Source organism: Pinus tabuliformis, chromosome 6 (assembly GCF_031772625.1).
Source record: "Pinus tabuliformis cultivar Carrire ecotype Pingquan chromosome 6, CPIR1, whole genome shotgun sequence".
Lineage (NCBI taxonomy): Eukaryota > Viridiplantae > Streptophyta > Pinopsida > Pinales > Pinaceae > Pinus > Pinus tabuliformis.
Window position 1 is genome coordinate 296,491,976 of NC_142292.1, and position 11,864 is coordinate 296,503,839.

At 36.8% G+C, this 11,864-nt stretch overlaps 1 non-coding gene across 1 annotated transcript; it reads left to right on the forward strand.

Annotated features, from left to right (window-relative positions):
- Positions 1 to 6,099: 6,099 nt before the first annotated feature.
- TRNAQ-CUG (transfer RNA glutamine (anticodon CUG)) lies at positions 6,100 to 6,171 on the forward strand. Its single transcript has one exon. It is a non-coding gene; the product is annotated as a tRNA-Gln (tRNA).
- Positions 6,172 to 11,864: the final 5,693 nt, after the last annotated feature.

An 11,864-nucleotide genomic window follows, 5' to 3' on the forward strand; every position in this document is an offset into this window, starting at 1 on the left:
CGATCTCAACAGGCCCTTTGCGGAGGAAGAAGTCATAAAAGTGATCTGGTCTATGGACCCAGATAAGGCCCCTGGGCCCGATGGATTTACCATCCATTTCTACAAAATGTGCTGGGACATTATTAAAGCAGATCTGCTAAAGATGATTAAAGGATTCAGGAATAAAGCCAAGGTAGGGGGAGGAACCAAGTCGACATATCTGGCCCTCATCCCAAAAGAATCAAACCCTGAAACCTTTGCCAGATTCAGGCCAATCTCGTTGTGCAACGCCTCGTACAAAATCCTTGCAAAGCTCCTTGCAAACAGGATCAAGCCTCTCTTAAACAGACTTATCTCCAGCAATCAAGGCAGATTCATTGAAGGTAGGCACATCCTGGACAATGTCATACAAGTTCAAGAGATCATTCATTCAAGCCAGAAACGAAAAGAAAAGGGGATGCTGATCAAAATTGACATGGCCAACGCCTTTGACCGAGTCAACCGGGCCTTTCTTTACAAAGCTCTCCTTGCCTATGGTTTCTCCCCCCTCTTTGTTGCTCTCATCAAAGCCTGCACTGACTCCCCTTGGATTGCCCCCCTCGTCAATGGCCGCCCCACCTCCTTTATCCAAGCCCAGAGAGGTCTTAGGCAGGGATGCCCTCTCTCTCCCTTCCTCTACATTTTGATGGTGGACTCTCTCAGCAGAAAAAGAGGCAGGCTCTCTCCCAGGCCTTAAACCTTCCATTCACTCCCCTGCCCAGAATCATGCTCTCTTTGCAGACAACTCTCTCCTTCTCGGAGGAGCTTCTCCTAGAATTTCTAAAGCTTTTGATGAAGTCCTAAAAAGTTACTGCAGGGCCACGGGAGCCTCCATAAATGAAAGGAAAAGTGAAGTCTTTGGATGGAACATCGATCAACAGGAACTCGCAAATACCTCTGCTATCCTAGGCTTCAATAGCCAAGCCCAATGGGAGACGATAAAATACCTTGGACTCCCTATCATTAATGGTTGCAACAAGAGAGCCCTGTGGTCTGAAGTCATCAGCAAAATTAAGACAAAGATCACAAGCTGGGGAGGATATTGGCTCACTCCCGGAGGTAAGGTCATCTTGATCAAGTTTGTTCTCTCAGCATTACCAATTTACCAAGCTGCCTTCCTCTAGCACCAAAGCAGGTGACAGAACACATCTCCAAACTGATTCGTGACTTCCTCTGGCAAGGAGGGAAAGGGAACATGCATAAAATGCATCTTGTGAAATGGGAACAGGTGAAACGGCCTTTCGCAGAAGGAGGACTGCAAATCAGGGATCCAGCCATGGTCAACCTGGCGTTGGGTGGAAAAATACTATGGAATTTATACGAGAATCCAAAGCATCCAGTCAGCGAAACTCTGAAAGCAAAGTATGCCCATAAGGTACCGCTTCGAAACCTTCAGGCTTCCCAAACAATCAACGCCTCCCAGGTATGGAAACTCTGTAATAAAAGTCTGAATTTCTTCAAAGACAGAGTTTATAAAATCCCCGACAATGATAAACATACAAAACTGTGGCATGATTGCATTATGGACAGCGCCCCTCTGTCAGAAAATGAGGAAATCGACGAAATAAGACAATGGCTGGAGCGCGCTGGAATCAACAGTGTTTACGATCTCTCCAAATGGGACAGTCGTGGCGCATGGACCGGTTGGGACTTCCATGGTATACCAAGCCGCTTAAATCACCAGATGACTGCGCTCGATGAGTTGATGGAGGAAGCAGCTCCAGTGAGCAGATGGTCGAAGGACAGATGGGGTTGGGGGCGCTCCGGGACTTATTCACCAGCGGCAGCCTACAACGCTCTCCAACCCATAAAGAACAACAGCAGAAATCCAGAATTCTGGAAGAAGGTATGGGAGCCCCTCGCTCTACCAAAAGTCAACTTCTTTTTTTGGACCCTGGCTCATAATAAATTGCTAACCAGAGAAAATCTGATGAAAAGAGGCATTGCTGGGCCTCACATATGCGTGTTGTGCAGAAACAATGAAGAAACAGCCAAGCACCTCTTCATGGACTGCAAGTTTGTCAAAGAGGTGTGGCGTCTAATCCTTTATGAGTTCCAAATCACTGTTCCCTCGTATAACTCTGTAGCCGATCTCTTCGACGCCTGTAATCATTGCTACCTCCACAAAATCCCCAGCAAATCTTTTTGGAGGAAAATCTGGATCGCCATCCCCAAATTCACTTGCTGGCAGACCTGGCTGGCCCGGAATGACCTGATCTTCAACGGAAAAGAACAAACTCCTCTTGCTGTAGCTGCAAAAGCGAAATCCCTCCTCTTGGAAGCTGCCCAACAGCAGTACTTTTCTGCAGATCCATTGCTGCTTCCCGAAGAAGAAAGGTGGCTGAATTATCTCTCCCCCCACCCCCGGAGGTTGCTTTCTGCCCCTCAAGCAATGAATCCAATCTGGAGAATAAGAGAAACGGAAGAGAATTTTCAGGTATGGTGGAAAAAGCAAAAAATATCCACGATCTTTTTTGATGGCGCCTCCAAAGGCAATCCCGGGGCTGCTGGGGCAGGTGGGGTCATCTATGACCCGGCTGGAGTCAAAAGGGAAAATTTCTCCTGGGGCATTGGGTAGAAATCTAACAATCAAGCCGAGATACTAAGCCTTCTTAAAGCCTGCCAAATTGCTAGAGACAGAGGGGACAAAGAAATCCAAGTTTTCGGAGATTCCGAGCTCATAATTAAAAAGTTAAATTCGGAGAACTTGTTCATCAATGTAAGCCTCAACAAAACTCTGAGCAGACTGAAGGAAGTCCTACTCGATTTTGAATCCTACAAATGCTTCCACATACTCAGAAATTTGAACAACCAAGCTGATCTGTTGGCAAATAAGGGTTGTACTCTAGGGAAAGGCCAAATTCTCATAAACGGGGAAAGTTCTATTCACCTATGTAACCCATGAGGACTCTGCAGCATGCATTATGGAATAGTACTAGATGCAATGTAATGATGGCAGCATTGGCGTAAGTCCAAATTTCTTCCAATACAAATAAAGATACACCCGTTTCAGTAAAAAAAAAAAAAAACTATGACTTATTTCATTTTATTTTATCCACTTCAATAATTATTTCTATCATATTTTTCTAATTTAATTTCATATTTAAAATTCTTTAGTTTTATATTATATATTTTTTCTTTTCTTTATGTCTTTTGAATATCTAAAATTTATTAAATTATTATTTTATTATTTTTGACTGAATGTTTTGAATTTTTAAAGTTTATCTTCAATATTCTAAAAAGCATCTCCACATTAGATTTATGTTGACCCCTAAAACAATGTTGTGATTAATCCGGGGAATTATTATCATCATATCATTATGAATCACAGAGAAAAATATTCCAATGTTAAAATATTTTAATGTTAGCTATATATATATATATATATGAAAAAATTATTATGGTTAAAACATTTTCAAGTTTTTATTCTACATTTTAGCCCTTTTTCAGGGATATTTTGAAGTCAATTTCCAACAACAACAAAAATTCTTGGAATTGTAAGCTTAAGCTATATAGGCTACACAATTCAAGTGCCCAAAGTAATTTTCAAGGAGTTGTCTAACCAGGGGGAGGAATTGCCCAGAGGGTTAAAAGTGGCCGGAATCCAGCTAAAAAAATTTCAAAAATTCTTGTAGATGCAGTGTTTGAGTCGTGTTTTTGATGGTTGAAATGGATTCAACACCATCAAAAACGTCTAAGACACCTAAAATTTTGAAGTTTAACAACTATAACTTGGATTTACAAAAATCCTTGCCGGATTTTCTCTAAATATAACCGGAATTTCCATACCTTTGCGGGCAACTCCTCCGCCTAGTTAGACTACCCGATTCATATATATATACCCTGGAGGGATCCCTCTCTCTGCTTACTAGATTGGTGGTTAAAGATATGTGCTTGAAATTTTTCTTAACATGTTTTATTATATTTTTAATTAAATTTTTTCATGTAATATGTGTGTGTGGGTAGTCTAATTAATAGGTAAAATGACTTTTTTTGGGTACTTTTTCTGGTCAATTTTACCCAAAATCTAGCAGAGATTTTTAAGAATCAAAAGTTTAAATTCCAAAAGAAATATGTCTTTACATAGAAAGAATCTCTCTTTGTGTTTTAAGTTTTTATATGCTTATTAATTAAATTTAAATATAATAAACTGAAATATAATTAGTAATATGAATCATTATTTTAATCTATATAAAAAATGGATCTTTATATATATATATAGATTACATTTAAATATTTTTATTTATAATTTTAGGTTAATTAATTAAATTTATTAAGTTTTTATATATTTGTTAATTATGTGTTCTAAAGGAATATAGAATATTTTATTTTAATGTTATATCAATATTATAACTTATTTTTAGTTAAAAAAAATTACAATATAACAAATAGGATGGAATGGATTTATACAATTTAAGTAGGACCTAATGGTTAAGAGATCACAAGTTCACTACCAGTATTCTATACAGGATCTCCTCACCCTAAATGTATAAATTAGTCCAAAAATGTTTTATACTTGTTAATATATGTTTTGTTGGCAGTCCTTAAGGAAGACTATGGCACTCTGCCAGCTATTTCATACGGGCACTCCTTGCTGATTCACTCATTTTCTCAATTTGTACTCCCTAAATAATTAGTTTTGTGTTTCTCTCTGTTGTTTAAGGGGATCATTGATTCTATCGTAATTGTCTGTATTCACAATGAATGCACCTGGAATGTACATTTGCAGAGTGTAATTTTATCATTTTCTTAATAAATGAAATTAAGGTTTTTTCCTTTGGAAAAATGGATCACAAGTTCAAATCCAAAAAATAGAGTATGTATGCTTTCATAAACTTCAGCAGTAGAAAAACAAACAATTTGAAAAGTTTTTTCGAACAAATAAAAAAATTAAATTACTCTTTTATAGTCTTAAAATTTAACCAATAATATCAATCTAGATATCCTTTAGTGGTGTACCTAAAGGTTTTCACGAACTCAGCAATATGGAGAGAATCTGAGCATACTTTAGTAGTGTACTAAAGGGTATCAGGAACTCAACCATATGAAGAGGAGCATGTGCAGAGATGGTCAAATTGGCTCAGGTATTTAAGCACATTTGGTTGGTAAAGCATCTGAGTGTTGTAAGTTTTTACCCATGTGTTCAATATGCATGGGTTTTATGAAACTTTTGTGTACCATGCAGGATCACCTACAACCCACTTCAAAGGGATAGTAGGAGTAATGGAACTTCAGTCCACCCCCAAATAATGCTGCAGTAATTGATTGTGTACAGGCATTTACCCATCTGTGTTTAATATGCATATGTTTTATTAAGGATTTACATCCCATGCATGAACACCATCCAGCCACCTTAGAGGATAGTAGCAGCAACAGAGAAATTAGGAACTTCAGCTCAGTACCAAATAGATATGAATGGCTTATTAGGAGCAATTAGCACGTTCTGTAATGCTTGGCCTGAAAACCTAGCCTCAATTCAATTCCCAAAGTTGAACTCATATAAAGTATATTATGGTAATAGTTTTAAATATGTTTTTTAATTGCCTTCAGCACTTAAAAAAAAATATGGCACTCTCACAGACTAGAAAATAAGATACCAACATTATTATATTAATAATGTAAACCTAAACCCATATGAACGCCTCAAATCAGCTCCCTGATAATGGTTAATCACTCGAGATAAAGATATATGCACACCCAATGAGTTTTATTTTTCCTGTACCTGGTATGGACATGGACATCAAAACAAATGCGTATGCACTATCAGACTTGGTATTAAATTTATACAGGATATAAAAGTTGGGATAGCCCAGCATTCATGCTTGGTTTCTGTATATAATATTGCTGTAAACGCACTGAGTTTTTATGTCAGAGAGTTACCTAGATGGCATTGGTGCACATCCAATGGCTGGAAAAGCCTCCACCATGGAGGAGGGGATGCCGGCTGTAGGTTGTGCCTCCATTGCAGTTAGTAACCTGTGTGCAAAGGCACTGGTGTCTAATTGACAAGGTTTCTGATTATGGCACTGGATAGAATTCATATATAATTATATTAATCTAGTACATTAATTGTTATCAATTGGTTCTATGGTCTAGTGGTCAGGACATTGGACTCTGAATCCAATAGCCCGAGTTCAAGTCTCGGTAGAACCTCATCTTTTCATCCTATTCTTCGAAAGTGTTTCAACGGAATTTTACGAAATTATTTATGCGATTATTGTAATTTTCAAAAAGTGTTTCAACGGAATTTTGCGAAATTATTTATACGATTATTGTAATTCTCAAAAAGTGTTTCAACGGAATTTTGCGAAATTATTTATATGTTATTGTAATCTTCAAAAAGTGTTTCAATGAAAATTTACAAAATTTTAATCTTTAAAAAGTCTTCCAATGAAAGATTAATTCTCAAAAAGTTTTTTAATGAAAATTACCAATTTTTTTAAAAATGACATAATAAATAGAGGTTTTAAAATATTTAATAAATCATATAATGATAGAATTATTTTATTACACCTACCAAAATTAGTTCTCTCGGAAAAAAATGGAATTACTTATAAATTATATATAAGGGAAAATTAATTTTATTACACTTTCTAAATTAGTTTTTTTGGGAAAAATATGGAAGTAATTATAAGTTTCATGAGTATGTCTATGACATTAAGCATGGTAGGACCTGTTTCTTTGCTTTGACAAAGCATGCAAATACATCTAAGCATCACATTTGTATTGAGGAGGGCCAAGTCGTTGTTAGGGTTAGTCATTTCCATCATCGTAAATTGAGGAAGGCCTTAGAAATTGGAAAAAAAACCCAATAATTTGAATAGAGATGATGGTTGGAATATTAGTAGAAGTTGGGTCCCTGTCTTGTCCTCCTAGTTTTTTAGGCTTCTTTTTCAGATTTATTTTGTTTGTTTGTTTATATATGTAGGTATTGCCATCTTTTTTATAGTATTTGTTGTTGATTTATTCTTCATTAGAGTTTATTTTCTTGATCTTTCGTGTTTTTTATGTATTTTGTTATCCTATTAGTTCATAACTCCTTTTAGTATTTTTTTTATTTGTTTAATGAACATTAACCTCATATTTTATTGTTGACCATGTTTTATTTTATTGATTATTTTTCTTTGAATATATATATATATATATATTTTGAATTGTGTATATTTTTGTTTTATTTTATTTATTTTTCTATTAATGATTTTTAATTTAGTTTATTTTATTTCCATTAATTATTTTATTTATTAAATGATCTTGTCTGGTTTTCACTCATTTTTTAAAAATTGACTTTTTTTGTTTGTTTAGAATTTGATTTTTTTTAATAAATTAATTTAAATATTATTTTTCAAAAACTAGTTGTTTAATATAGTAAATACTTATTAAAATTTGTTTTTAATAAATTAATAAACTAATGTCATAATTTAAATATTATTTTTCAAAAACTAGCCATTTAATATAGCCATTACTTAGTAATATTTTTTAATAAAATAATAAACTAATATCATTATTTAAATATTCTTTTTCAAAAGCTAGTAATATTTAGTTTTAATAAATTAATTTAAATATTATTTCTCAAAAACTAGTCGTTTAATATAGCTGTTACCTATTAATATTTTTAATAAATTGATAAACTAATATCATTATTTAAATATTATTTTTCAAAAACTAGCCGTTCAATATAGTCGTTACTTAATAATATTTGTTTTTAATTATTTAAATATTATTATTCAAATATAGTCGTTACTTGAAATTATGACTCTACATTGCTCTCTATTTAAGCCTTTGCCATGGTCTGCCTCTTCATCTGGTCCTGATGATGAACCACACTTGTTGGTTCGAAATGCATTGGCCAAAAATTTCTCTTATTTGATTTCTACCGAAAGACTTTGTTTAATATGGAATTACTTAGAAGAAAGAAAGAAAGAAATTATTTTAACATCTACGAGGCTAAAGATAGCCTAGGGGACAGATTTCTTCTTCATCTGCTTGATGTATTTGGGCCCTTTTTCTGTGAAGCTTCACAATAAATACTCCCATCTTCTTAACAAACCCCTCACTAAATAGATTATCCCAAGAGCTAGCTGTCAGAATATCTGCATAACTTTCCTTGCTGTCTTTGAAGGCCCCACATTCTAAAATGAAATGTTTTTATGTTTCCACTTTTTTGGAAGAACAAAAAATGCATACTCTTTCCTCCCATACTTCTTTTGGCCTTTTCGAGTGCCCTGTTTCACAACGGAGTTGATGAGAATTAGTTCTTAACTGAGATAAGAATTTTGGCTCTCCAAGAGATATTGGCCTCTATGTATGCTTTTGGTTGATGACTATGAGTGGGATTAAACACTTCAATATAGTACTCTTTCTTTCTTCCTAGCTCCTTATCCCAAGTACACTTGTGGAACTTATCCATAACAAAAGCTTTTATCTCTTCGTTGTTTATGGGACACGTGTTCAAGCAAATACCCCATTTACTAAACCATTTGTTATTTTGTTGCATCCAAGATTTTTTTTCTGTTGCACAATCTGTCATTAAAGACAACCTTAGGACATCTACCCTCTTCCATTTGCTCAATTTTTTTTTAAATACCTTATGACTCGCACCATAGCAATTGCTTCAATAGGAGTAGCCCCTGTTTCACTTAACAAGATAGCATAAGGAACTGCACTTTTAATCTTGAATTTGTTTGTAATCAAACGCTTCTGAATTTTCTCAATTTGTCTCCACTGCATGTTGGATGTACTGCTGACCCATAGTTCACAACCATAGAGAATCACCGGAATCACTAGAATCCCAAAAAGAGTTTGAGTGGTTTGTCCCATAACTCTGCCTCCCTACACCTATTTTGAAAAGCATAAAATGTTTTCCAACCCCACAAAGTTCTTTTCTTTCTACAACCATCCTTGTTTAGATTTTTGTTGAAGCCAATTCCAAGGTATTTGTAATCCGCAACTTCTTCCAGAATATTGCCTTCAAAGTAGAACTTATGTTGGTTGTGTTTTCTTTTTTAGAGAAAACCACTACTTTTGTTTTGCTGATATTGATTTGTATCCCCACACTTCTACAAAATACTCAAGGGATAGTAAGTGCTCTTGCAAATCAAGAGTTGATTTAGCAATCAAAATAAGGTCATTTGCATACAAAAGAAGCCTTATAACAAACTTGCCCAAATAGATACCATCGGCCCCTTGCGAATTTAACCACTCCTCAAGCTTGTCGATATATAAACCAAAAAGGGTAGGAGATGGAGGGAAACCTTGCTTGACCCTGATATTGGTTCTAAAGCTTTCAGAAATGCCTGCTAAAGTTCTAATTTTGACTTTCACCTCTTCATACAGCCTATGCACAACTACTCTCAAATGTTTAGGAACCCCAAGTTCCTCCATTCTGAAATCACCAAAGCAACAAAATACTTCTTCCTTTTTCTCCCAAAATTTTTCAATGATGTGCCTTAAAGTTATACAATGATCAACTGTAGAATGTTTAGGTCTAAAACATGCTTGCGCTTTAGCACCCTTATCTCTTTCCTCTACCCACTTACTAATTTTATTTTCTAGCATGCTTCCAAATAGCTTTGCAAACAAAGGGTTTATCATGATGGTCCTATAATTGGAGGGATTATTGACGTCACTGCTCTTGAAAAGAGGTATTCCCTGTTAGGCATGGAATCCCCCCAAGGCATGTTTTGGGGCTTAAAGCCCAAGTTTTGACCGAATCCTGTTGTAAAAGCTCCACGAATTCTGGGCGTGGGGCGCAGAAGTATAATAGAGTCATAGGGTTGTCCACCCTAGTTTTTGTAATGTAATGTCGGCTAGATAGACCTACCCATGGTCCGTGGACCATGGGATTGTATAAATAGAGTGAGGCTCTAAGCATAAAGAAAATGAAAGAAACTAATAGAGGTAGGAGAAGTCTAAGTGATTGAATCGAAGTGTAAAGTGTGTATGTGGGTCATAGAGTAGGAGAAGGCTCTGTAGCTGAGTGCGCAGAGGCATAGTAGTCTGCAGCTGAGTGCGCAGGGCAGGTCGAGCCTGTAACCGTTGGAAGAATAAAAAAATAGAAGTTTTGTTATAATTTTGTGTATCTTTTTCTGGTTTAAATGCATGATTGGATATACTTTGCAAATACACTATTTATTTACTGTGTGATCGTTGCTAAATGCTTTGTATTGTTGAATGCTTTGTATTGCTAATTATAAGACATTCAAGTAGGCAAAGGTAGTAAATTAACACTAGAAGATAAGTAATATCTTAGGTAATAGTGAAGAGCGTGGTATAGCCCCTGGTTAGGGTTGCGCGAAGGCAGTATACAGGCCACGTGGAACAAGAAGTGCGCGAAGCAACCTGCGCGCAAGAGCAGAAGAAGGACCAGTTGAACCTCTCAGACATCTCAAGGGTGTAGAAACCTGGTTCTAGCACCCTCCCATACTACTTCGGATGAGACCTCAGTCTGTGCTCCGCGAGCTATTTCCAAAAGGGCCAATAGTACATGGATTTGTTTGGCTAATTAATTTCGAACCTGGGTCAAGCCTCAACAAGCCAACTAATGATTCCATTGTCGAGACCGAGATCTGCATAGAGATGTCTGATGTCGTATCACTGGAATTTGACAAAGAAAGGAATTGAAGAGTGGTTGGACTGAAAGATTCATGAGTTCGCGGGGCAGGAAAACAGGAATCCACGACTATCAAAGGAAGAGTGGTTAGATTGCTACTTGTATACGGAGATCCATGAATTTTTTTTTGCATCCTTCCCTACTGAGTTGTACGAGTGGATCGCGAAGCTAGAAAATAGCCAAGGAAGGTGTAAACTCAACAAACCTATTGTGTGGACTCCAGAATTGGTGCGCATACTCGAAGCATCAGAAGATAAGATCACGCGCTCTATCGATCACTGGCTCAATCGAATCATAGGAGGATTCATCACTGAATTCGCAGTAGATACTTCAGTCAGTTATAGCGAGGCAGAACGACGCTTCCTCAAGGGACTGCGAAGTAAGTATGTTAAATCTTTGAACACTTGGATTAAAATGCTACTGTGTGAAAAATGGGTTATCCGAATAAATTGATGTTTTGGGCTACATGGAGTGGGAGAATCTACATAAACGAAGGTAGCACAGAACTAGAAACTAGCCCCTTGATTCACCTCTACGAGGCAGCAAATAAGAGCTCGCGAAGGTTTCACCAAGAAGTGCGATAAATCTGATAAGGTAGAGAATTTCGTGCATACCACCCCCACCCACACCACCACCAGTTTCACCGTCTTCACCCCTGACTTGGCCCATACCACCTCCGCCATCACTGCGAAGTAGTATGGCCAATGCAATAAAGCTACCAATGTTCAAGGGAGTAGGGAATGAAGATCCGGACCAGTTTGGTTCGTGATAAAAGTTGTATGGGAAGCACAGGGTGTCACGGACAACAATATAAAGAAGACAACGTTGGTCAGTGCTCTGCAGGATCGCGTGCTGACCTGGTACATTAAGCATTCCAATGACAATCCAAATGCGGGGATAGTGGATATCCAAGCTGCGCTAAACAAAGAATTTAGCAGGCCAAAATCGGAGGCACAGTCGATTATTGGATTCAAGGAAATCATAATGCTACTAGGCGAAACCCCGTGGGAGTTGGATCAAAGACTAAAGTGCACAATTCGCGAAGTGAAAATGACATTGACAGATGGGCAACACCGCAAATGGTTTGTAGCATCGTTAACACCGCATCTACGGAACGTGTTGTCGCAACAAAGGCTAACCACTCATGTTGAGGCTTTGGAAGTCGCGATGAGATTGCACGATACTCCGATACAAGATCCTAACCTGGGAGTTCAGCATATTCACATGCAGCTAAAAA